A 25,917-nucleotide genomic window follows, 5' to 3' on the forward strand; every position below is an offset into this window, starting at 1 on the left:
GCGTGAAACGGACGTGTCTGGCACCTCAGAGCTGGAGGTGAAGCAAGGCGGGCAGGGGAGAGGCTGCGGCTGAGGAGGAGCTTGGAGGGCAGAGCCTGTGACTGGGGAGGAGAGCCCTGAGGTGGGGCAACAGAGTACAGCACACAGGAGCAGAACTGCCCCGACGCAGGTCAGCTACGGCTCCAGAGGACCAGCAGACCCTCTGCCTGGGGAGGAGCGACAGAGCCCCGACGCCGCGGGGCAGCAAAGCAGCAGGACAGAGGTGGGGCAGCTGAAGAACAGGGGACGAGCAGCGAAGAAACAGAGGCGGGGCAGCCGAGGGCACAGAAGCGGCAGCAGCTTACGAGCGGGACAGCAGGAGGAGCCGGTGGAACGCACAGGAACGCAAAGGAACGCACAGAAACGCAGAGGAACGCACAGGAACGCAGAGGTGGAGAGGCAGCGAGCAGCAGCAGAGTGGTAGAGAAGTGACTGAGAGGAGCGGCAAAGAAGTAGCTGAGGGGAGCAGCAGAGGGAGGAGCAGGGATCCACAAAGGAGCGGGTTAAGTACAGCTGAGCTGCACCAGAGGGCTGGCACAGAAGCAAGTGAAGAGGAGCAACAGAGGAGCAACAGAGGAGTGCCTGAGCTGCCACAGAAGAGATTGAAGGGGTGCTGCAGAGGGGCAGCCTGAGGGAAGCGCCAGAGGGCTGCGAGGGAGGGGCAACAGAGGAGCACCTGAGCTGGCACAGAAGAGGTTGAAGGGGTGCAGCAAAGGAGCAGCCTCAAGAAGAGCACCAGAGGGCTGCGGAGGAGCACGTGAGGGGCAACAGAGGAGCATCAGAGGAGCCCCTGAGCTTGCAGAGAAAAGGTTGAAGGGGTGCAGCAAAGGAGCAGCCTCAAGAAGAGCACCAGAGGGCTGCGGAGGAGCATGTGAGGGGCAACAGAAGAGCATCAGAGGCGCCCCGGAGCTTGCAGCGACAAGGCTGAAGGGGTGCTGCAGAGGAGCAGCCCGAGGGCACCTGAGCTGGCAGAGTAGAGGCTGAAGGGTTGCTGCAGAGGAGCAGCCTTAAGAAGAGCAACAGAGGGGCATCAGAGGAGCCCCTGAGCTTGCAGAGAAAAGGCTGAAGGGGTGCTGCAGAGGAGCAGCCTGAGGGCACCTGAGCTGGCAGAGGAGAGGCTGGGCCCAGGAGAGCAGCGGCTCAGGAGCCCAGGGGAGCCGCCCCAGGCTGGCACCGTAGGGCTGGCAGAGGAGCCGGTGAAGAGGACGAAGCATCGGAGAGCGGGCAGCACATGAGCACAGGCCGGCGGTGCCAGGGCAGCTCCCCGGCCGGGAGGGCGAGAGAAGGTAAGGGGCACTGGCACCAGGGCAGAGATGGGGGGAGGGGGGGAGCGACCACTCTAGCCTGGTCTCTGCCAGTCTTTCTTTCTTCCTTTTTCCTGTCACCTTTTCTCTGCTCCTTTCTCGCGTTCCCCCTTTCTCCCCTTCACCTATATTATCCCTTCGTTATTTATTTAATTTCTTCTTTTTCACTTTAACAACTTCTTTTCTTTTGCATTTTCTTTTTTTGCCACCTCTACACTTGTTATGGGTGTGCTCATTTCTCTCTTTTGCTATATGTTTGTTTCTTCCATCTTCCCTGCTTTGAACTTGCATTTTCTCATTCTCACATTTGACCTAAGTTCAAGTTACTGAACGCCGCTCGCCGACCTTAGGTCCCCGCAGAGTTTGCATTTCCCTTATTCTGCCTCTTAGCGCCGAGGAGAATGTCTCGGCGCGCGCTCTCTTCCCTGCATGGTCTATTGGTGCCACGAGATCTGACCAGGAGCAGTCTAGTCCCGTGGATGTCTCTTCTTCCGCACGCATTGTCTTTTCACTAACATGTTTGATCTCCGCCCTGCTGTCTCGTGTTTCAGAGATATCTGTGGCAAGGAGCAGTCTCATATTATCGTCGTCTCTGAACCCAGACTGCACCTCATGAGCAGTCTCTCTCTCTCCATGCTGCCTCGTGGCGTACAGAAAAGTCTGTCTCCACATTGCTGGCATTAAGAAGAGCAAAGAGACAGACACCCCGCTGCCCGTCGCTGTTTCTTGGTGCAGAGAGTTCAGATACAAGAGACAGGACTATGCCCTCCCTGTACCTTGGTGAAGATCGAAGGCCGCCTCCAGGAGCAGTCTCTTCCCTGTGCGCTCTCTCAGAGTGCTGAAGAGACAGCTCTCAGGCAGAGCCCCTTCGTCGACCGTCTCTTTCTCTCTAGAGATGCCATGAATATGCATGTTTGGAGCCCACATTCCTTCCACGCCATGGTGTCTAGGCTGCAGTCCCTTTCAGGGGGGTCTCATACTGCAGGGGCACCTCTGATGGCCACCCACTCCCTGTCTCACTGCTAGAGCGGGGTCTCCAACCTTTTCTGTAATAAGAGCTACTTATAGCCAATGAAAAACACCCAGAGCTACTTCTATTGCTAGTGTTGTAATAGTGACCATGTCAGACGAGGCTACAGTAGTGCCCCCCCCCACCCCCCACTCCAGTGCCAGTATTTGTAAAGCGCACAGCTACTTCCAAAGTGGTTTCCCGGCGCTGGGGGCCCTTGGGAAGATTGAGCAAGCTATTGCCCAGAGTGACTTGGTGCCAGGCTAACCTGTCGCCGGCACTAGGGATCGAACCGTGAACCGATTGGCAGCAGTGACCACCTCAGTGCATCAGGAGAGTGCAGTGGTGTAACTTGAGGGGACCCTCCTGCAAGGTACCCTCCAGACTCGATCAGAAGCTCTCAGGTCAGGGTGCTTTGCTGCGGGGGCCCCCGCGCCGTGGGGTCCTATGGTACACCACTGGGAAGTGACGTGCAAACGGCATGAATGTGCAATGCCACTCCTTGGGTCACACCGGGCTGCCGCTGATGCGATGCCCTTGGCTCCAAGGTCATAATAATAGTAATACGTCTCCCTCGGCGCCTTGAGACCCTTACTGGTGAGTAGTCGTGCTTTATAAGAACCCAATTGATCGGTTGTGCCGCACGAGTGGTCACTCATATCAGCTGTAAAGTTTTATAAAAACTCAAGCATCAGCTTCTGGGCTCTGAATACACAGACATATGCGTCTTGAATACACACTTTTCAAAATCTGTGCTCTTTATTAATTTAACTGAGCAAAAGCTGCTTATTTAGCTGGCGGCACACAGGAGTGCTTCTTATGGGTACCTGGAGAGCCATTGGTAGCTCACGAGCAACCCGTTGGAGAAGCCGGACCTAGACCTTGCAGACTCTTCGAAACCAGGATCAGAACCTCTCTGTAGCTCCTCGAAGCTCTGCCCCACCCCATCAATCCCTTTCACACACACCATCACTCCACTCACCACGCCCTGTCTCTCTTCCACTCTCGTCCATCTCTAACCCACTTTCTCTCTTCTAGGGCAACCACCTGGCATAGAGCAAATTATGGGCAGTGACTGTAAAAATTCAGGACAAAGGGTCAATTTTAGGGACACATGGGAGGAGGTCAAGCAATGACATAAAAGTAAATAGATGTCTTATACAAGTGCAGGTCACAGTAGGCTTGTGTTCTCTGGTTTGTATAGCACATAGCAGTATTGTACAAACATTCATATGCAAGTGAATTTATTTAAAGACTAAAAAAATAGCAGCTGTATGCACTCTAAATAAAATTTGAGAGGCGACATAAGGGGCAGTTGACACAGGATTCTGCCCTCTTACCACAAATGATGGTACCAAAAGCAAAATAAATCAAACCACTTTACCAGATAGGTTACACAGCGCTCCCAAAAATTTACAAAATCCCTCAGCATGCTTCTGCTTCGGTCAGTCTCCCGGGAAGCAGGGTATGAGTGTAGAGAACTGGTTTGCTACTCAGTCCTTCATTTTGTTACCCAATATTCTGAGGATGGTTAGAACCGCACTCATAGCATCCTTCGCAAGCTTGGAACAGTGGTCTTAAGAGCGATGGACAGGTCATGGAGAAAGAAAAGGTGCACTCCCACAGGTGATATAGGCCCCATTTACCAGGGCCTGATTAGTCTAACCTGATATCTGCCCCCCTGGTGTCCTGATGTATTGGGGCAATAGATTGCACTGATCCTGAGTTTTGGGGGAGTAGTATACAATTTTGGTGCTCGACAAAACCCACACACCACTGTACTGTTTTGCTCTGTTAAATTCCAGCAGTTTTAACCTGCCGATATCTAACAGATGGCGAGAACTTTATTGCATCTTGTTATTACTTTGTGCTGTAAACTGCAAGGTAATTAGGATTACCACCCCTGTGCGTACACGGGGTCAGATAACTCAGCTGCACCCATAAGCAGGGCCATCGTGCTTTGAGTCTAGACCATGGGCACTCACAAACATTTTCCGGGGGCCATAAAGTTTTGTCTTTGGTGTGACTGAGGGCCACAATGATGCCAGCAGGGTGTTGTTCGGGGGCGGGGGTTAAAATGGGTGTAGAGGAAGCGAAGCATGTGGATCTAGTGGCTGAACTGAATTGCACAATGTGGAGCCTGAAAACCTGGGGTGAATCCTGGCTTCCTCATTTGCCCAAATTGTGTGATCCTGGGCAATGTTTTATTTCAATTTCCCTCTTTTTTCTTCATTATGACATATAAGAGGACCTCGGAATACACAACTTCAGAATCTGTGCTGTACAAAACCTTCTCCTGTGTTTGGATTAAATCACTGATTACATTGTTATGGGGAGAGGGGAGGGGGTAGGAATATGAATGTTTCTAAATTCATGTTTGAAAACTATCACTTTAAAGAAACCTGCTTCTGTATGCACTCCTATAGTCTGCTTTAGTAAGGTGAAACGGTTATGCAGGTTAATGAAATATACTTTTTGACTATAGAAGAGACTAATTTTTTACACGTTTGCGGTCTTTAAAAATGCAGGTGTTACAAAAGTTAAGGGGTGCAGTACACCCTAGTTACTTCCTTTCTTTAAATGGAATTAATCTTGAAATAAATGCGTGCTGTTTATTTAAAAAATGTTTAATGGTAGCGCCGAGTCCAGTAAATAGAAGCCCTGTGCTGCTGGTGTCCAGGGGGGCCACACGTAAAGGTCAGGAGGGCCACGTGCCAGTACTGAGCTAAACTCACCAAATACTTTGAGCTAGACTTTATGAATGAAACAGAAATATCCACTTTTTTGCAATTACAAAAGTGGATCTTTAAGTTTCATTCATAAAGTCTAGCTGGAAGTATTAGGTGAGTTTAGCTCAGTACTGGCAATCGTTTCGTTCTTTAGTTATATGGACTCAGCCTTACTGAGTTGAGTCAAGGCCCTTTGGGGTTTTCTTGAGGAGGGCCACATGCGGCCTGCGGGCCGTACTTTGAATATCAAACTCCTGATCTGGGAAACACAAGATTAGCTGCAGTCAAAGCAATAACTCAGTAAATTCGATATCACACATCTGTGACCTGGTGTTGTCGGCTGTGTTCACTCCACAGTAAGTACATTAACCACCAGAGTTATCCTCCCACTACTGAACCTTGGATGATTTTGGCGATGCGATGATCTGTACAGCAGGTGCATTACCTCGTGAGATATTTTAACATGCAGCCTGGCTGTAACAAAAAAGTAAGCCACCACAGATTTGCAATCACACGTGTCCTTAGGGCAAAGTAAAAAAAAAAAAAAAGAAATGCATAGGTTGACTCTGCATACATACCCACTTACAGCGCTCACTAGCAGGCGAGCGCACGCCACAGCGCTAATATGCGAGCATCACATGTGCAGAGGTGAGAGACAGACGTCCTAGAGACGGTCTGAGTGCATTAACAGGCAGCTTTGCATGTCTGTGCACACACGAGCACACGCAGCTAGTGCGAGCTAGAGAAGGAGACACTAAAGGGTTAAACTACGGCTGCATGTACTGGGCGTCGATGGCAGAGGCGCACACTTCAAAGCGCCCTGCACTTCAACACATCTGAAGCTCTTGAAGTCCTGCGCCTTGAATGCAACCCAAACCTGCAAACAATGAAGCAAAACTTCAAAAGCAGACCAGCCTGGGGGAAGGGGCTTCAGCAGCCAAGGCCCGGAAGTCCCCCTGCGGTGCAGTGAACTCTCAGCAGAGAGGCCAGGCACGAGGTACTGAGAGGGGAGGGGCAGGGGCGCGCCGGGCAAACTTTACAAATTACTGATAATTCTAAAAACAATTACGAATAACGCACAATCGCCTGAAATAACTGGCGGTCCAGGCCAGGGAAATAACGGGACAGGTGGTCGCCCTCCCACCACCCCCCCCCCCCCGCGACCTCTCCGCCTCTTCTCTGATCCACTCTTCCTCCTCCGTCCCCATCAGCTGTCATCACCTTTTCGCGCTCTCTGTTTCTCCCTCTCTTGCACGCCTCTCACAACCCCCCTTTCTAACGCCCCTTTCTCGCGTCTCCGCTCTTGCACCTCTTTCACTATTAGCTTTCGCCCTCTTATCCTCTCAGCCACCCGTCCCCCTCCCCCTCTCCTCGTGTATACCGCTCTCTCCACTCCAGCAGCCGTCACGTGGCCTCGTCTCATGAGTGACAGCTGTGCGTCTCCTCTTTCTCTCACCCTCCTTCTTGTATACCGCCCTCTCCACTCCAGAACCCATCGCGTGGTCTGATCTAATGCTGACACCTGTGCGTCTCCCCTTCCTCTCGCCCTCTACTTGTATACCGCTCTCCCCTCCAGCAGCCGTCACGTGACTTCGTCTCATGTGTGACACCTGTGCTTCTCGTTTTCTCTTCTTGTATACTGCTGTCCCTCTCCTGCAGCAGTCACATGACCTCGTCTCATGCGTGACACCTGTGCTCTTTCTCTCCTTTTATACCGCTGTCCCCTCCTGCAGCCATCACGTGGCCTCGTCTCATGAGTAACACATGTGCGTCTTTTTCTCTCTCCCTCTTCTTGTATACCGCTCTCCCCTCCTGCAGCTGTCACGTGACCTTGTCTCATGTGTGACACCTGTGCGTCTCTTTCGCTCTTCTTGTATACCGCTGTCCCCCTCCTGCAGCCATCACATGACCTTGTCTCATGAGTGACACCTGTGCGTCGCCCTCTCCTTGTATACCGCTCTCCCCCTCCGCCCCCTTCCAGCAGCCGTCACATGACCTAGTCTCCTCTTTCTCTCGCCCTCTTCTTGTATACCGCTCTCCTCCTCCCGCAGCTGTCATATGACCTCGTCTCATGAGTGACACCTGTTTGTTTCCCTCTCTCTCCCCCTCTTGTATACCGCTCTCTCCTCTCCAGGACCCATCGCGTGGCCTCATCTCACGCGTGACACCTGTTTGTTTCCATCTCTCTCTCCCTTGTATACCGCTCTCTCCTCTCCAGGACCCATCGCGTGGCCTCATCTCACGCGTGACACCTGTTTGTTTCCATCTCTCTCTCCCTTGTATACCGCTCTCTCCGCTCCAGGACCCATCGCGTGGTCTCATCTCACGCTTGACACCAGTTTGTTTCTCTCTCTCTCTTTATACCGCTCTCTCCGCTCCAGGACCCATCGCGTGGTCTCATCTCACGCTTGACACCAGTTTGTTTCTCTCTCTCTCTTTATACCGCTCTCTCCGCTCCAGGACCCATCGCGTGGTCTCATCTCATGCATGACACCTGTGCGTCTCTTTCTCTCTCCTTATATACCGCCCTCCAGAAGCCGTCACGTGGCCGCGTCTCAAGCGTGACACCTGACGCCAGTCTTTATCACTCTGAACGTCTCAGCGCGCTGCTCTCAGGCGAGACACCTTCTGACAGCCCTGGTGTCTCACATGAGACAGGCGAGTTGGCAGCGAAGTATGCCTCCTCTTATGTCGCATCTTGCTATCAAATCCCCCCACTCCTTTTTGCTCTCTTTGCCTTTCTCCTTTTTATCTGCCTCTTTCCTTTCTGTTCCAATCTGCCTCTTTCCATCTCGTCTCTTCCTCTCTCTCTTCTTTTGTTTTCTGTTCTTTTCATCCTAGTTTGCCGCCAATACTATGTGTCCCTCTCCTACTCTCCATTTTCCAATTTATGTCTGTTTATCTTTCTCCCACGTTTCCCTTCCCTCCTGTCCTCTGCATCTTTGCCATCTCTCTGCCGCTTCTCTCGGCATATCTATCTGCTTTTCTGATTATTTCCCCCCTAGCCCACTCTCCTCTCGCACTCTCCTCGCTATCTCTCTTGCTTCCGATCTCTGTCTCTCTCCCCACCTGTCACTTTCCTTCTCTCTCTCCCTGCTTTGTTGCTTTGTCTCTTTCTCCCTTCTCGTGTTTTCGCTCTCCTCTCACTCATCGCCCCTGTCTCTCTAGCTTGGTCTTTCTTACTCCATCACGTCCCTTTCTCTTTGCTCTCTCCATCTCTTCCCCTCTTTCCTCTACGCACCTGCGTCTCTTTGTCTTCTCTCTATCCTTTCTCTTGCTTTGTCTCTTTTTCTCACACTTTCTCCTCTTTGTATCCTTTTTCCTCTTTGTATCCATTCTCTCTACTTTCTCTTCCACTCCGTTTCTCCCTCTGTTTCGCTCTGTTCGTCACTCACTCTTTCCCTGTGTTTATATTTTTCTCTGTTCCTCCCTCTTTCATCTCACTCTTTTGGCGGACAGATACCTGTTCTTTTTCGCCGTCACTCCAAGGTGCTTACAAACCCTGTGACCTTCATTGCCCTCCAAGATGAGTTGTGTGAGATGCTCTTGCACATTCCGCACTGCAGCAGAGCCCTCCCTGCTGCTTCTTTGATAGAAGGAAGTATTTCCTATTTAAAAATCATAGCACAAAAGCCCAATTGCCGCAAAGAACGTCCACTCGTGTGCTGGCTGCTCCTGCGCTTCCATGCTCTTCTACAGTTTTCGATACCAAAGGGGACAATGGACGAGCGCTTGAGCAAATCAAACACTCACCCCCAGTCAACTGATCTGGGTTTAACCCATCATCATTCTTTAGCTCACTCCACCACCTGAGTTCAGCCATGGCCATATGCAAATCAGTCTGACCATGTGCCTCATGGGAACAGTCCAGCCTGAACTGCCAAGCCATGCCTTCCCTGGACCGCAAACAAGCATCCTGGGACCGGTTTCGGGTTCATAACCCTCATCAGCCAGGCTATCTTGAATCCAGTGGTAGAGTGAACAAGGGACCCATGTCTGGGCATATCCTGCCAACTTAGGGCGAACAAAGCAATACCAAAGGGGATAATGGATGGAGCGCTTGAGCAAATTAAACACTCACCCCCAGGCAACTGATCTGGGTTTAATCCATCATCATTCTTTAGCTCACTCCACCACCCCAGTTCAGAAACTGCTTGTTTCCAGTCCAGGGAGGACCTGGCTTGGCAGTACGGGCTGGACTGTTCCCATGAGGCACAGGGTCAAGACTGATTTGCATATGGCTGGGTTCAAACTGGAATGGCATGGTGAGCAAAAAACCGATGGATTTAGGCCCAGATCTCTGTACTTGGGTGAATGTATGACATTGTTCTGCATTCTGTCCATCAACTGTTGTTTTTGCACCTGTACAGTTTTTCCGCAAACAGATGGGTGGCATGGTGTGATTTTAGAATTTTAACATATGTATAACACGCAATTTCCAATATTTCACAAATTACGCTGACATCTAAATATTGCCCAGGGTTAGTCATTGTGCACCCCAGCTCCAGTGAGAGCTGCTGCTTCTTCGCACTCATGCACCTTCCTGCGGTAGAGAGAGTTCATGCTTCCCACCAGTGACCACTGTCCACAGACCCCCACCCCTCCCCCCTCAGTGAAACCTCTTTCTAAAACATTGGTCGAGGGGAACTGTACTTTAAGCCATATTTTCCCAAAAGGGAATACTGAAAACCATTGGTTCATCATGGAAACATGCTGGTCTCTCATCCCAGGTTGTGAAACGCCACACCCCAGCAAGACCTAAGTAAATTAGTCAATCTATAGCAGTAAAGGTAACAAGCATTGGCAAAGCCAATAACTGGCTTTATTGTACCAACAAACCTAAACACGGGCATTCACGAATGCTGTTTTCATTAATTTTATGCACATATTTTATTTATCACGTTAAACCGTGACATATTGCCTTTGAACGCTGGAAAAAAGTAGCAAAATGGATGCAAGAGACAAAGAATTGGGTGTGATAAAAAGTACAGTTGAGTTTATTTTTCAGATTTAGAATAATTTCTCGAGCGTTCTAATGGAAGCGCTTTCTGGAAGGCTGAAGGACATGTCACCAGCTGATGACATGAGGCGAGAGAGTAACACTCCTCTGGGTGAAGCCAAGCCAAAGCCCACTCTAGGCAGATTTTTAAAGAATTGCTAAAAAAGTGTCATTCAGACAGTGACACCATTAAGCCAGACTTAAAAATGGAAGTTTCTTACCTACATAGGCCATTATTACGAAAAGTTTAGAACAGTTGCGCACTAATATTTGGTTTCTTTTGGCCTTCACTGACATACTTTTGAGAGTCATTTAGAATATGTGGAAAGCTGTAAAAATCGGGTGAAATTGAAGGAAAGTGTTTTTCTGTGCATTTGTGGTGCTGAGCTCGTTTTTTAGGTCTCGCCTACACTGCGTTCATGTGCTGCATAGGAGACCTTTAGCCGTCGTGCAGCTCTTTTTTCAAAGCACATGCTTGTGGCGGCATACGCCTTGCGGGAGTGCGCAGGTGCGCACCACAAGCATGAGTATGTGCTTTGAAAAAGAGCAGACTGCTCTCCCCAACGCGCGCGCACCACTCACGCGTTCACCCCTCCTCCTCCTCTCTCCCGCTATAGCCTGCACACTTTTTTTTTTTACTTTCAGCGTGAGGCGCGCGCTTGTTCTTTTTGCAGAATCTGACTTTTGATTTTCAGTAAGCCTCTAGAAGTGATTGCTTTCCTTTCCAAGCTCTCAATCATGAAAACATCTCATTAGACGCCCTTCTCATTACATAATTGGCGCAATTAAATAGAAAATGGGCATTATCTTCAAAGGGATACATAATTCATTATTTGCTGGCTCTTTCTTCCTCCGGGTTATTCGGCTGTGCCTACCCATCTTTCTTGCCTGCAGTCACTGACCTTATGTTTTTTTAGTTATTGTTTGCCTGGTTTCTGATTTTTATTTTTTTTATTTGATCTGGTGTTGTATTATTCGACGGGGTCAGGTTCTAGAGGGACACATGCAGGTACCAAGCGGGTGCCTGGGGACGCGGGCGGTGTGCCATTCTAGCCACCCCCCCCTCCCGAGACCCATGGTGTGGAGATTTTTCACACCAAATGTGCAATCTGGTTTCTCTATATTGAAGAGTGACCACCCACATTACTTCGATTGCACATTTTTACACCTATTTTTTAACTTTCACGTCCTCAGGTAAACGTGCGCCTTAGCGCGCCCATACCACCGGGCTATAGCTTTTAGGTCCTGATGAATGCACAGTAAATTATACCACCTGGGCAGAAACACGTCGGCCCCACTCCATAGGAAGTAGCTGAACAATTTATTTAGCTCCCTTTTCACACACTCAGTTTTTAGTGTGTCTGATTGTGTCCGAAATTAAATGGCCAATCTAGACACTTTTAAACCACTTTATCACACCTTCACCTATCATCAAAAAATCCAGCTCCGCAGTAATTCTGGTGTCGCAGCACACCGGCGAGGCATTCGGCCTCTCCCGGTGGGGCCCGATGATGAAGCATGTCACCAACCAGGTTGGTGAGTGAGGGCTTTCTTTAAAATCTACTAAGATTCTTCATGCTCGCTCTTCTTGTAAAGAAGTTACACTCTTTTTTGTTTATACTACCTTGTTTGGGGGACCAAGAGTGTTTCCTCTTTACCATCCCTCAATCTCTTGTTGATACCCAGTTGTATTATTATTTACTTTTCCCGGGGCATTATTTAAACATATTCAGCTTCTTTACTCCAGATGTACATACTGTACATAGTGTTTAGCTATCCAGCATAATATCCTTGGTGCAACAACATCAAGTGTTGCATAGCTAAACACATAAGGTCCAAAAGGCAAGACCTATTGGCTATGCCAATGCTTGTTTCCAAATGTCAACGCATCGCAGCCCCACCTTACATAGACAGCAGAATATAGCCCCGAAAGTGCTTCCACTGATGCCCTAAAAACATTCCTCTAACTCTTTAAAGAGGTAGCTTTTCTATGTTGCTCATCACCCCTAAGCCCCTTATAAAAAATGTCACCGATATCACCAGGTAACACCTCCACAGAGTTCCCAATGCAATGGCATTGATGACTGTGGAGAGGGAGGTGGTGATAGATAGAACAGGGATCACATGAGAGACCCTGAGGGTTGCCTTAGAAATTGAGAATTACTGGGGGAAATCAGTCATTTGATTTTCAATGTTTCCCAGTATTTCAACTTCAGACTCTTGCTTTCAGCAGACAGTGTCCGTTAAGGGGTTGAAGTAGCCAATTCCTCTGGCAATAGACCTTTTTTAGTATGACTGAGAGATAAAAGGGATTTAGCAACCAATTCAATTACAGTGTAGCCCATTTGACCACACAATGAGGACCAGGAATCAATGGATGCAGTTAAATAAATGCATTACAAAATCAAACCAAACTAATGTAAATAAATCTCAAAAACATACTGTAAAGATACCGCATCACAGGGAATCCAAAGCATCAAAGTAAATTTAGTCTCAGTAATATAATACGTAGAAGAAATTCAGCCGCAGCAATGCCAAAGATAAGATATAAACATTTGGTGGTCAGTATACAAGTTTTGATCGTTCTGTCCATGCATGCATGAATCTAAAATCGCTTAAACTAAAGTTGGGCAGCTGGAAAACTCTACTTTAATCAGGGAAGTCAGGAAGGTTTCAGCATAGTGGAGACTTCATTACAAGTTCTTCAAACAGGGCAATGTGTAGCATAAAGAAACACTATGGAAATAAGGGCAGCAAGGTCTGTACCTCTCAAAGTCCAAGGCGCACCTGCTCCTTCGACTAACAGAGTGAACATCCGAGAATTCCATGTCATCAACTCCAGTAGTTTTCCACCTATACACAGAAGAATTTTGGCATCCTTACTTAAATTTCCCATCCTACAGGTTGAACATCAGGACGACCATATTACCCCAAATGTGTCTAGACTGGCCAAAGAGGGAATTATGTTCAAATCCTTAGGTTTGTTTCATAAAGCAATCCAGTCACCTAGCAGCCCTTCCACCCCCTTGGTGCCCAGCTCTAACAATATCTGTACATTTGCACTGTGAGAGGATCTGCTCATCATGATCTAATGGTCCCGAAGGTGGCCGGCCTTTTCTGTCACTGCCGCCCAGAAATAGAACTCACTTCCAGATTTACTCAAAGATGAACCAGATCTTGTAAGATTCAGGAGGGCACTTAAGACCTGGTTGGTTCCCTGTGCCTAACTGTGGGCGCCAGCAAATGGAGCTAGAATCTTACACAACCCGATTTCAGTGCCAGGATACCCCAGTGGTGTGCTCGCCCCGTGGCGAGTGCCTGTAGCGTTCCAGGGCAGTAATAAACAATCTTCATCCTGTGAGTGTGTGCAGTGGAGCCCGTTTATTGAGTAAACAATTGCTTCATTGTGCCCTCAGAGGCTCAGGCAGCTCACTTTCACAATTTTTCTCTAAGAAGATTAAGGGTGTTGGTGTCACCTTCATATGCTCAGACACTCGATGGGAAACGCTTGAAGTCTCCCGTCTGCCGGCTGATATGACGCCTTCCTTGGCTAAGAGATTAAGCCTGGCTCTCCATTAGACCCTTGTCCTTACTTCACCTACCATTAGCCACTTGGCACTGCACACTATACTCACTTACTGAGACGGATGTACGTAACTCTTCTGTCTCTACTGCTGTGGCTCCCACTGCTTGGAAAACACCTTGAGGTCCCTCTCCTGAGAAAACCTCGTCAGAGCTTTCAGTTCAAAGTCCTTTCAGACCCATCTCACCCCTTCCTTTTGTGGCCAAAGGTTTGGAGAAGATAAATGCACAAATATTGTGAGTTATATCAAAGATCATACTTGATCAAGTGCGGTCTGGATTTCATTCCTCTCATGACACCTTAGCACAGTTCAGCATTAAATAAAGCCGTGCCCTGCTTGATTTTTTTTTTAGGTGAGTGAGAGGCAGTGCGCATTCCACCTCTCTGCTGTGTGTTCAAGCCCCTCACCTGTGGCATGCCACAAGGTTCATCTCTTAGCCCCACACTCTTCAATGTCTACACCTCTCCTTTAAATTTCTTTGGCTTCTCCCCCATGTCCTCTGCTCATGACACACAGATCCCTGCATCCTTTAACCCCTTCCATGCGGATGACGAGCTCAGCTCGTCATGGAGCGCCCATTCATTTCAATGGAAATTACATTGAAATCGTTGGACATGCCTTAGCATCCAAGTGGTTAATGATGGTCTCTTAAAGGGGGCGGGGTGGGTCTCTGTTAAAGGAAGTGTCAACTAAGGTGCTGTTTTCCATGACTGCAGTTGCTTCTGGATGACACTTACTTCTTTGAAGTTGAACGGTGAAGAGACAGAGGTATTGTGGTTTAGAGGTTCCCCTTCCGTTTCAACCTCATCCTTGTGACCTCACCAGCTCGGCTTCTCCTCCCTCTTCTCCACCACTCATGATCTAGGTGCGATTTTAGACACCTCATCAATTGTGAGAAAAGTTTATAAGGTGCCATTGGTATATTTTTTAATATTCACATCCTTTACAAGGTTTCTCCTTTATTGTTAGGCTGTCCGGTTTTAGATTTAAACTTATAATAACTGATAAAACCCCAATGGAAGGGAAACAGCCCTCACCAGTGTAAACATATAAACACTGGGAAAAAAACCTGCACAACCACAAACTAAATGTCATTCAAAGAAATGAAAAGGAGCGTGAAAGAGTAATTTATATGTCTTCCTGAATGGGCTAATACAATGTAACTTTGTTATATAATGTAGCAGTAAGAAAGACTGGGCTAACATTGTTCTGCTCGAATTTTTTTTAGGGATGTCACTGAAATATTGTTTCTTCATCCTTTTTCAGTTTTGTGGTCTTTGGTCTAACGATACAGGGTTAGAAGCATGTTTAAGGTGTTTATTTATTTTATGAACTGTAGAGAATCAGGAAATATCTCAAACATATTTGATTTTTTGGCTACATTTGAGTCTTTCACTGATAGGAAAAATGTAGGTTTCATAAGAATCTTTCCCAATATGTACCATCATATTTACCCACAGGGAATAGGTAAAAACCCTTGATACATCAGCCCCCTTTTCTAGTGAGTCGGTATTGATAGTAGGTGAATTGCAAAACACCCCAGGCTTTAGACATTCAGTTCAAGGTATAGTGACAGGTATATATTAAAAGAGGGCAGTCACAAAGCATCTAGGATACTCGTGAAAACATGACACCAGACCTTTGGAAAACATGGAACGCAGTGTCACTTGAAATGCTGCTGCAAAAAGTTCTTACCAAGTTCAACAAAGATTGGAGTGATATTGTTTGTATTTGCAGTGATTCAGCTACGTATATGAAAACGTTGTGTGATGACCTGACAAAATCGATACCTGAGCTGAAGCGCTTCCCTTAAGAGGTCCTGGCTACTTGCTAGATGGTATGCTGAAAGCATCTTTACAATCTTCAGAGTTAATAAAGAATGCTATTGACTTTTTAGTCCATTCTGGTGCACTGTTTTGTTATGCGTGGGAACTAAAACACAAATATTTCTCATTTTGTGTGGCATCAAAGAGAGTGATCCCAACTGTGTCACTTAGCTGGTGGTTCGCAGTCCTCGAGGCCATGAATACTATATTATAGAAGTGGCAACCACTTTTGCGGAGTGATGATGCCAGAGGCTAAAAATGTGAGGATCTTCAGTCGCATATTGAGAGTGATGTGAAAAAAATTACACTCTACTGCATTCTTAGATTTTTACAGGAAAGCATGACTGCTGTAGTGGATATTAAAAAAACCTAGAGTCTGAAAACACCCTTGTCTGCCAAGTGTTCAGCATAATTTGTGTAGATGTGACACATCTCCTTGAGAGTAAGCTGGGTGACACTTTTAGTGACTTTGGCACTGCAACATGTTCCATGTTAGAGTGCTTGCCACTTGGTAAGCAAAGAAATGTTGAGGAGCAATTCAGGAACTTTATTTTACAATGTACGAGAAATAGCCCTTCACCAACTATGGCATTTGAAGTCAATGAAGCCTCACTGTGGTACTCTGCACAAGCTTTAGATCCCTTCCGTTAAGGGGAAATTTTGCCCGGGGTTTCAAAAGTGCTGTCTCATTTTTGACTGCTTCAGTAACTCTGAGGGCATATGCGTCCAGTTCAACGCATATGTAGTAGAACCTGTAGCAGAGAATCACAACCTTCAGATGCACCGGAATTGGCATGGAAAGCTCTGTCAGTGGCCAGAGTTAGCAAATTGTGTACTGGCTGCTTTGGCGTAGACCGTCTCAAGTGTCAATGTTGAGAGGGACTTTTCACAGATAAACGTTTACATGAGAAGGAAAGAGTGAGCGTGCATGACCAAAGACTCACTGAAGAAGTACTGTATGGTGTACTTCGATAAATTTGATTTGTAAAAATGCATTTGGACCTCGTATACACTGTACGTACACTGTCTATATACCATGCACTATCCGTGCAGGAAGCACGCAAAAATAAAAGCAAAAAGTTCCATAAACACCGGAGAAACACGGTTTCTGTTGTTTTTAATGGTGCGAAAATGTGTAACCACTGTTTTTTTAAGGTATTGAAATCACTTGAAAACTCCAACAGAATTTATAAAAATTGAAACTAAAAACAGTAAAGCCTATTTATTGTCTACAGATTGTAGGAGAGTTGATGTGGCCTCACCGCTTGTACAGCCGACATTAAAACTGGGGAACCAGGTTCGAGTCCCAGCGTCACCTCAACTGCGTGTGATTCTGGGCAAATCACTTCGGGCTTGATTTAGATCTCGGCAGACAGGTTAGTCCGTCACAACAGTAACGAATATCTTGTCCACCGAAATATAAATCCCATTGTATCCAATGCAATTCCTATCTCAGCGGAATGGATGTTTGTCACTGTTATGATTGGGTAACCCGTCCGCCGAGATCTAAAATCCGGCTGTTATTCTCCCTGTGCCTTAAAAAAAATCTGACCTTGTGTAATGTAATCTGGTGTTCACGTAAAGTGCTCCGATGCCTTAGAGCCAAACAAGCGCTATATAAAACTGCAGAAAAAGAAATCCTCAAAAAATGGTTTCTGTAACACTTTCTCCTTGGGAATCCCTGCCTTTCCCCCTGCGCCTTTAACTGGTGCAAAATAGTGCTGCCCGCCTTGTTTCAGGGCTCCCCCATTACAGGTCGGCTACATCATCTGCTTCGGTGTCTTGAGGTCTGTGATCAGTCTTTAAGGCATATGGCATTTGACGCATGACTCTTTAGACACGTGCCCTTTGTTCCTCCATTCCTTGAAGGTTCCTACAACCTGCATCAGCTAACCCTCTCCAAGTTCCAAGATTTAGCCAGCCGCCCCCTGTGCTTGCCTCTCCCCTTAACCTCTTCCATGTTCATGACGAGCTGAGCTCGTCATGAGCCACGGCGCTCCGGTGCTCATGACGAGCTCAGCTCGTCATGAGCCGTGGAACGCTCACACGCGGGGATAATTCCCCTGCTGTGCTGAGCGTTCCACGGCAGGTAATGCACCTGTGACGAGCTGAGCTCGTCATGAGCACAGGAGCGCTGTGCCTCATGACGAGCTCAGCTCGTCATGAGCATGTGGGCGCCGTGCCCGCCCCCTCCCCCTCAGAACAGCGGGAAATTAACCCCCGCAGCGAAGGGGTTAAATCCTACCTTTCATGGACCAGTCCTCGTTTTGTCGAAAATTAAGGCATTGGCTGTTTCCTAGTAATGAACCGGTTTCTGTGTGCTCCAGCTCGAGCGCCAAGACTCCCATTTCGGGGTATCCTTGCTCTTCAGAACTCATTTCCATGCATCCACTCACTTATCCATTGCAGATGTCTGTGGCGCCCTCTTACCTACAGCTAATGTTGTAGGTAAGAGGGCTTGCAGTAGCTGACACCAGCGAGTAAATGCTCCCCTGCAGGACATTAAAAGGGTGAGTTTTGACAGTCACTTGGAACTGGATACCTTGGGTATTGAGTAGGCCCTCGGGTTGCAGCTGAAGGGGCTTGCAGTACCTTACAGCAGTGAGTTGATGCTCTCCTGCAGTACCTTACAAAGGTTAGTAAATACTGACTTGGTATACCTTACAACACTGAGGTAATACTCCCTAGCATTACCTCACAACTGAGTAAATACTCCACTGCAGTATCTTACAAGAGTAGGTAAATATTGCCTTGCTATACCTTACATCAGTTAGTAAATATTCTTACAGTACCTTACAAGAGGTAGTAAATGCTGCCTTGCTGTACCTTACACCAGTGAATACTCTTGCAGTACCTTACACAATATAGGAAATACTGCGTTGCTACACCTTAAAACAGAGAGTAAATACTCTTGCATCAGTGCCTTACAAGAGTGAGTAAATACTCTCTTGCAATACCTTGCAAAAGTGAGAGTATACTGTCTTGCTATACCGCATAACAGTGAGTAAAGACTCTTCTGAAGTTCCGCTACAAGAGGTACTAAAACTGCCTTGCTATACGGCACAATATTGAGTAAATACTCTCCTGCACTGTCTTACAAGAGTTAGTAAATACTGTCTTTCTATACAACAGTGAGTAAAGACCCTTCTGCAGTACCACTACAAGAGGTAGTAAAAACTGCTTTGCTATACCTTACACGGGAGTAAAGAGTGAAGACTCTTGCAGTGCCTTACAAAAAAGTGAGTAAATACTATCTTGCAATGCCTTACAACAGTGAGTAAAGACTCTCCTTCAGTACCTTACAAAAGTTAGTATATAATGCCTTGCTATATACATACTCTCACAAAATGGGGCCGCACACTGCTAATACACCAGCGGGATCGCCCCTAAGGACCATGGTAATTGTAGTACCGTTTTCTGCGATGCATCTTCTTTCGAACTCTCGCGTATCTTCAAATCTTCGCCATCCCTCTACACGTGTTTCGTGGCATTTACCCCTCGTCAGCAGGGATTAGGATATCTTCTGGGGTTGCTGCGTGCTGCCAAATATTACCAGGTATAGTACCACACAAAGGCACGTAGGTGCGGGATCACGAGCTCGTCAGCTCACGGCTCCAAGGAGCATAAACATTCACAAAATGTGGTCGCACACTGCTAATACGCCAGCGGGATCGCCCCTAAGGACCATGGTAATTGTAGTACCGTTTTCTGCGATGCATCTTCTTTCGAATTCTCGCGTATCTTCAAATCTTTGCCATCCCTGTACACGTGTTTCAGGGTATTTACCCCTCGTCACCAGGGATTAGGCTATCTTCTGGGGTTGCTGCGTGCTGCCAAATATTACCAGGTATAGTACCACATGTGTACAGGGATGGCGAAGATTTGAAGATACACGAGAATTCGAAAGAAGATGCATCGCAGAAAACGGTACTACAATTACCATGGTTCTTAGGGGCGATCCCGCTGGTGTATTAGCAGTGTGCGACCCCATTTTGTGAATGTTTATGCTCCTTGGAGCCGTGAGCTGATGAGCTCGGGATCCCGCACCTGCGTGCCTTTGTGTGGTACTATACCTGGTAATATTTGTCAGCACGCAGCAACCCCAGAAGATAACCTAATCCCTGCTGACGAGGGGTAAATACCCCGAAACACGTGTACAGGGATGGCGAATATTTGAAGATATGCGAGAATTCGAAAGAAGATGCATCGCAGAAAACGGTACTACAATTACCATGGTCCTTAGGGGCGATCCCGCTGGTGTATTAGCAGTGTGCGACCCCATTTTGTGAATATATACATACTCTCTTGCAGTACATGATACGTGTTAGTAAATACTCTTACAGTATCTTACAAAAGTGAGTAAATACTGACTTGATATACCTTATAAAGTGAATACATACTCCCTTGTAGTACATTATGAGTTAGTAAATACTCTCTTGCTATACCTTGTAAGAGTGAGTGAATACAATACAACGGTGAGTAAACACTCCAGTGCAGGTCAGAGTACTGTCAGTGGCCCAGAGAGGTGAGTAACCCGTCCCACTGGAGATGGGAGTACCTGTAACACATTGGGGCATTGAATAAACACTCCAGTTCTAGTCAGAGTACTGTCAGTGGGTCAGAGAGGTGAGTACCCGCTTCCACTGGAGATGGGAGTACTTGCAGAGTCCTAAGTGCAGTAGGGTCCTTTCTGTGTAATTTGTGTGGGTTTCTGAGGGTCTCCCCGCTGCCTCTGTTTGACAGCTGTTTATGAATCATATATACAATGACACATACACATTGCCATCGGAGGTTCACGTCTTCAGTGAATACCAAGGAGAACAGCCATTAGTCTGACATGAAAGGTAACAGAGCACAGGTGCCGAGGGTCCATGTCATGTGTGACACCCTCAGCCAGGCCCGGCTTTTAACCAACGGCACTTTGCATGCTGGGATTAGTTTTGAGCCTATAATCACAATGTTAAGATTGAAACTGAGATTCCCACATGACCGAGCAAAGCACTGGGCAAATTCTAGGCAAATCACTTAATCTCTCCGTGCCTGAATGTGTCCTTGTGTAACATAACCTGAGCTCACGTAAAGCGCTCCAATACCTTCGGGTCGAGTTCGGGCTATGTAACTCAGCAATATAAAAAATAACACAGAAGACTACCCGGCCTCTATCAGAAGAAGTGCACAGGAGTTTGCACCAAAACTGAAGTTACTAGTAAAGCAGATGTCTCAGGCTTGAAAGTTCTTCACTAGAGCAAATTTCACAAAAAGAAACAGAGCAAAATTTAGATTAATTTAAGAGGTTAGAAAGAGGCAAAATATGCAGTTTTCAGGTTTGCAAATGTTGAAGTTGCATGGTGTGCCCAACTCTGACCTCTCCAACTCAGATACCACCTTGCGTAATAAAGCACCAGCTGTATCGTTATTTCGCCAGGCACTAAAAGAGTGCCCCACACATTGAGGCACTCAATGTGACTTTAAGAGTGTTAAACCGAGTCTGCACAGTTCTCCTCTGTGACACTTTCATCATAGCCAACATCAAAGTGCATTGTGGGACCTGGAGTTTCACTTTTAGGAGTGTAAGCAGGGACTCAAAATCCCAACATGCAAAGTGCAAAAAGCTAAAACCTTGACTTTGACTGAGGTTTCGCACATAGCAAAACCCATAGCAAAACCAAAGGGAATGATGGATGGAGTGTTGAACATTGCAAGCACTCGCCCCCAGTAAATTGATCTGGGTTTAATCCATCATCATTCTTTAGCTCACTCCACCACCCCACTTCAGACATGGCCATATGCAAATCAGTCTGACCCTGTGCCTCATGGGAACAGTCCATCCCGAACTGCCAAGCCATGTCTTCCCTGGACCGGAAACAAGCATCCTGGGACCGGTTTCTGGCTAATCAGCCGTCATCAGCCAGGCTAGCTTGAATCCAGTGGCAAAGTGAGCAGGGACCGACGTCTGGGCATACCCTGCCAACTTAGGGCGAAGAAAGCAATGTTTCGCACATGACCCGCCGCTGTTTGACAACTGTGCATGGTCATACTCTGAATGCAGTCATTTAAAGGACAGTCCTGGAATTACAAAGTACCTTTGTTAACTTCTGGATTGACAGCACAACATCTGTATGACCTATTGACCACATAGAGTTGCCTTTGACTCACCTCAGAGGAGCATTGTAAATGTAAATGTATTGCGATTTATATAGCGCACGTATCACCCGAAGGCATCAAGGCGCTTGCCTTGGAAACCCGTCCTGGTATTCCCCTGTGAGATAACCCCAGCAGGGTATTTCACAAGGTGAAAGCCAGGCATCCCGCCGCGAGGGGCCGTAGTGGAGATTAACCAAGCTATTGCCCAGAGTCGCAGAGTGTGAACCCGTGAGTCGAGTAGGCACCGGAACGAGAATTATCGAGTCCGTGGAATTTTTGAGCCCAAGACCCGCCGAGGCGGGGAATTGAACCCTGGTCCAGGACCGATCTCAGCTTCCGGGTCTGCCGCCTCTAACCCCTGAGTCACATTGCTCTCTCACCTCTTGCTATAGGCTGTTTAGTGTAATGTTCTGCTTCCCATGGAATACTGACATTGCGCATCATGAGAGACTATTTCATATCTACATAGTACCCTGAGTAATCACACAAACTATTTTTCTTATAAATGAATTTTATACAGAAAACAATATTTTTTTCCTTTGCAACAGGTTTTTAAAAATGTATTAGTAAGGACTAAAATTTAAGATCTATTGGCTTTGCCAATGCTCATTTAATCACTCCTTGCCGTGAGTGACAGGCAGGTCACAGATTTCTTTGGAACACTGAATTGTGGGTCGGACCAGGGTTAGGAATTTTGTGAATGCCATGACGTTAGTTACAGTGCTTTCTAGCTGTGAAGTGATTTCGCGTATGCTGTTACATTGTCATCCAGACCTTGCTTTCCTAATATTACTTCTCATACTAGGACCCATACACATGAGGGGGAATATGAAACTACATGTCCCAGAATGCAATTGGTATAGTCTAAAACAGCAATTGACAAACATATTCCAGTGCAGTAAATCAAGCTCGCGTTTAGGGCAGTACCATGTTGATGCGTGGGGTAATCTTTGTGAAAGTTAGGAACGTGCAGGGGGTTTGCCGGCAGTGATGGGAGACAGGGACTCCAGCTCTATTTTTCCACGCATGAACAGCTCATTCGCTCCAGGTTTTTACTTTGCAATCTATAATTATAGCCTCGTTTATTGCATTATAAAATAAGGACTACATATCCCAGGATGCAAAGAAGAAACCGGGACTGGGTGACCTTGGAAACGTGAATTGCTCTGAAACTGGCTCGGCGCGACCTCGCTAAGGTTCTCAAAGTGTCACAGTTTCACACCTTAGTAGAGCTTCCAGTCCAGATTTTGTTTTGCATTCTGGGACTTGTAGTTCTGGTTTAATGGGCGCAGACAGCCTGCAAATGTCATAGCGCAAAGAAAACACTTGGACAGGGCGAGTTACTCCCGCGTGGACCTCGAGAGCTCTGCTATGGGTCTGATGCAATTAAACCACGTGCACCCAAGGCGGGGGCAGGCGCTGCTCCAGCAGGGTGGGACGCTGCTGATCAAAACGTTTCATGTGGTCCAGAGCGGTAGTCAGTGAGTGACTCGTGAGTGGCCCTCATTACTACGGACAGAGAAAGGAAGAAATCGAAAGGAAAAAAAATCGTGTGCGCCCCCCTGAAGCACTGTGACACGACCCTCACATCCCTCGGGTTTCCCAGGTCCATGCCTGGGTACCTCATCCAGGCCGGATTTTTTTATATACATATTGGGATTTGTTTATGTCCTTATACGATAAGAACTATAAGGCCCAGGATGCCAAGGAAAAACCCGGCCTGGACACAGTAAACTCCCACGGACCTGGAAGGCTTGAGGCCTCTGTGGGAGGGCTGCATTGCACCGAAGCTGCTAGAAGGCTCGGCTCAGAGACTTTCACAATTTTTAATTAAACAAAACAACCAAAACGTCACCAGGCAATACTGCAGTATGGGTGTTTTCAAACTAAAAAAATATGAATGAGAGGTTAGCAGAGCTCAACTCTTAAAGAATTCTCTGTTTCTACAAGTGACACAAAGTGCATTTTTACGAACCTTTCTGTTCAGTTTGCAGCTCCCGTGGCCTGGACGCCAAACACAAGCCGCAGACACGAGAGAAGCGGAAACCCTACGGTCTGTGGCTTTTAGTGTCGTGACGTGCTCAGCGTTTCCTCTCGGGCCACTTCACGGCGCTAGGCGGTATGACGTGGGCGTCGCACGCCTGTTATGACGCTCGGGGGTCTGGCGATGATGCAGTGAGTCAGGACAGGTGTATGTCACGTGCAGCCCGGAGTTAGCGGTAACCATGGGGGCGAGACACACAGGTAAGGCGGCCTAGAAAGCAGGAGGGCTAACGTCAGGGTGTTATTGACATATTCACACGTGTATTTACAGATGACGGCGTGACCTTGATGGACACTTAGAACGGTTAACCTACAAATGCATCTGAACACACCTGGAAGCAATGGTCTCTGAAGAAAACTCAGGACTGGGGCCCGCCCCCGCTGACCTGGAGTCACCTGGTAACCATGAGTTAGTTGACGCTGAGTCCTGTATTCGGGTTAGCAGGTGACCCTCACGTCACCGGAGCACCATGTTATTGGACCTGGACATTCATTTAACAAACCAATGCAGTCTGGGAACTGCAGTTCGGATGCTGTTCAATTGAAATATTTAGACTGACAATGATCAGAAAATGGAAAGCCCTGGTAAGATTATTTTTCTTCTTAGAATTCTGGGACTTGTAGTTCTAGTTTTACACCGGGATAAATAAGTCTACAAGACAGTAAAATATAAGAAAATACAGTACTGGCCCAACTAGTCACACATGGCCCTAGGAAGTTTGCCAGCTATTATTAGCTCCAATGACAGTATGAAATACTACACATCAAGTTAACATATATTTGTTTAGGGTCTGGGATTTTTTGAGGTCTCCCACAGGCAGGCAGCGGACTCATGTCTGCCACATCCCCAAATGCTGAGGCCAACTGCTCCATGTCATGATGAGGGTGTCTTTCAGCCAGTCCTAGTTTTGCAGCCAATAGCGCGAAGGCTGCTGGGAAGTGGAGCCCTGAACCTGTAATCGAAAGAGGGACACCCAGTGTGTATTTTGCTGTTGGCTCAAAATTCAAGATTGATTTAACATCATGTCAGACTTCCTCCACCTCTGATCCCACTGACATGGCCTGTAACCCGGCTCCGAGCTAAATAAAAATAGCACCTTGTTTTTCAAAGCCTTTTTTATTTTTAACTCGCTGCATTAGCTCAGTTCTTTTCTTTAAGTTGTTTCCTTTGGAGAAACATCTTGTAAATTGGCTCGTGGGCATTCCTTCCAGATGCATCGATTGCTTTGCTGCTCTTCTGAATTGGCTTTAGTCTTGGGATATTGATTGCTTCTGTTTAATGAACACATTATTGCCTTTCAGATTGTTTGCTTTCCAGCCATCGATTTCTAGATCCCGTTTCCTTTGAAATACGCTTTTGGTTTAGTTCGGCAAGTGGGTTTTCAGGTTGCGTTTCTTGTGGTGCGGTTGTTGTTTACGCAGCTGTTTCCTGCAATAGACCGTGGCGAAATCAGGTTAATTTCGCATAATTTCTTTCGATACGCGAAATACCCCAAAAAAGTACACGAAATTACGCATTATTTAGTTGTTACATGAACGTTCAGTATGGCATTTCAATCATGATCTTTTTTTTGCATGAAATGCACCCTAATGTTCTTCTTGAACGTGGTCTGGAATTTGCACTAAAGAAATAGTGCAAAATCACACAAAATGTGAACAACACTGTTCATTAGCGTTATTCCCGTGCTCCTCGGAAAAGATTTATACGTAAACAAAATCTGTTAAGCAATTTGGCATAATCTTAGGCATTTCATATATCAAGTATGAAGCGAAAATTGCAGAAATTACTCTAGATTACGTCGGCATAAAATACATTTTGTTCGAGCCTACTTTGCATCAGTTTTTTTGTTGCAAAAACATTCATCTTCTGTTGTATGATATACACCTAGTGCATGACAGTTTCTTTTCTTATATTTTTTTATACATCTCAGTGATGGAACACACTAATCATATAGTGAACAACCATGCTCTGAACGGAAGGTACACCGTAAATGAGTCACCATTAAATGTCAACCATCCCTATACGTCCTCCACTCAGAGCATAGGATGTGATATAATGCCCCGGTTACTTACCGGTAATCTTCATTACTACGATCCCTAGTCCTCCTTTCCACAGTATAGTGTCCCTTCCCTCCTGCCCTTTGTTGTGGCTTCATGTATATGGCTTTGTTTACAGGTGGTGCTCTGGCTGATGTATCCTTTTATCTGATTGGTTGTAGCCACTGGCGGCCATATTGGAG

At 46.9% G+C, this 25,917-nt stretch overlaps 1 protein-coding gene across 2 annotated transcripts in view; it reads left to right on the forward strand.

Annotated features, from left to right (window-relative positions):
• The first annotated feature begins 848 nt into the window (after positions 1-848).
• The window catches only part of LOC144756287 (regulator of G-protein signaling 3-like), a 456,864-nt gene continuing 431,795 nt past the window's right edge, over positions 849-25,917 (forward strand). Inside the window, exon 1 of one of the 2 annotated variants that reach the window (XM_078645947.1) lies at positions 849-1,325. The gene's annotated coding sequence lies outside the window, so the exon portion shown is untranslated. Of the gene's footprint in view, positions 1,326-23,764; positions 23,879-25,917 lie in introns of those variants that run through there. The other variant, XM_078645948.1, reaches the window with a different exon arrangement.

Source organism: Lissotriton helveticus, chromosome 5_1 (genome assembly GCF_964261635.1).
Source record: "Lissotriton helveticus chromosome 5_1, aLisHel1.1, whole genome shotgun sequence".
In the NCBI taxonomy this organism is placed as follows: Eukaryota; Metazoa; Chordata; class Amphibia; order Caudata; family Salamandridae; genus Lissotriton; species Lissotriton helveticus.